Genomic DNA, 1,668 nt, shown 5'->3' with positions numbered 1-1,668 from the left:
GAATAGATTTTTACATGTGCGATTCAAAATCGATTCAGAAATCGATTTTTATCATACGATAGCACATCACTAGCTGACTCGCGCTTTCATGATGCAAATATTATTATTGTTAGAAACATTCTTTTAAATAATTCGTATCCTTCTCTATTTATTGACAAGCACATTAATATTAGACTGAAACCTTTAAGACACCGCTCTATTACTGACGCTATCGTTTCGCCCACTGTATGTAAAGACTACAGAAATTCCATCACTATACCTTATATTAGGGGTGTTAATGACACGATTAGCCGAATTTTGAAAAAACATGAATTACACACCCGGTTTTCAGTATCTAAAAAATTACATGTGGTTGTTAGGAAAGGAAAAGAAAAAATCATAGACTCTAGGCAGACCGAACTTGTATATAAAATTAACTGTGTTGACTGCGACGCGTTATACATTGGCCAAACTAAAAGACATATCGAAACGAGAATTGAAGAACATCGCAATGATCTTAAAAAACCGATAAGCAATCATTATGTTGTGAGCAAACATCGAACCTGTTTCGACCATGATTTTGATTGGTCGAACCCTATTATCTTACATAAAGAGTCGCATTATAGGAAGAGAGAGATTCCCGAGATGTTTTTCATTTAAAAAAATGCAATAACACGATTAACCTCCAACAAGACACGGACAATCTTAACTCTATCTACGATAGAATGATTCGTATCACCTAATTTATTTATTTATGTTTGTGTTTTTCTCGTCCGGATATTTTATGTTTTGACGATACGTTGACCGCAACTACCGTTCCCACTCGACAATCTCGGCAGTTTCCCTGTGACTTTATATCTGACTAGACATTTATGTGTTGGTGCACAGAGTGTTGTAATGAATTTTATTATTCTGATGGTTTTATATTTAATTTATATGTACTACGACTTGCCTCCTGTAAGTTAATCAATCTTAGTTCTTTTCTTTTCTAATTTTTAATTTATTGTTATTAACTACTGTTATGTACACGTTTGTAGATCTTTTGCTGCAACAATCGATAAGGTTAGCATAAGTCATATTTGAAAAGGGCTAGTATTACTGGTCGAAACGTCGTAATTTATTAAATAAAAAGATTTGCCAGCCTAGGTCGTTTATATTCCTTGATTATTAAGTATTTACCATTAATGCTGTCGTAATGAGTAGAAAATAGGAACTAAAAGATTGCTTAAAATAAGATAAATGTGATGAATTATGACCTGACTTTTCTTTGGTCATGCGTCAACAATGTTTTGTTTATGACTCGGTAACCGCATTTTCAGGAATGGGTAGCAAATTTTGGTTAACGGTCGTTTTATCGTGCCTCGCTTACTGATTATAGATACTACATGCACGATTCCGTCGGTTCCGGGAGACAACAGGCCGTGATACGGCCTAATGGCCAAGTCATCGATGGAGTGCCTTCGTTTTTTTTAAATCATTATGTGACTTCCATTTATAGCGTTGCTGTAGCTGAGACATACATTCCTAAGACCATCGATTCCAGAAATGCTGTCTCACTTGTGAAAGTAATTGATAACGGGTCAGACGATTCATGGACACATCAGTGATGTTGCGTTCCGGAACCGAATTTAGGGCTTCTCCTATAAGAAAATGTCCTGGTGTTAAAACTTGTAAGTCTGTGGGATTACT

This window comes from Vollenhovia emeryi, unplaced genomic scaffold (genome assembly GCF_000949405.1).
Source record: "Vollenhovia emeryi isolate VEMERY1.0 unplaced genomic scaffold, V.emery_V1.0 DF940109.1, whole genome shotgun sequence".
NCBI lineage: Eukaryota > Metazoa > Arthropoda > Insecta > Hymenoptera > Formicidae > Vollenhovia > Vollenhovia emeryi.
Note: the sequence above shows the minus strand (reverse complement) of the source record.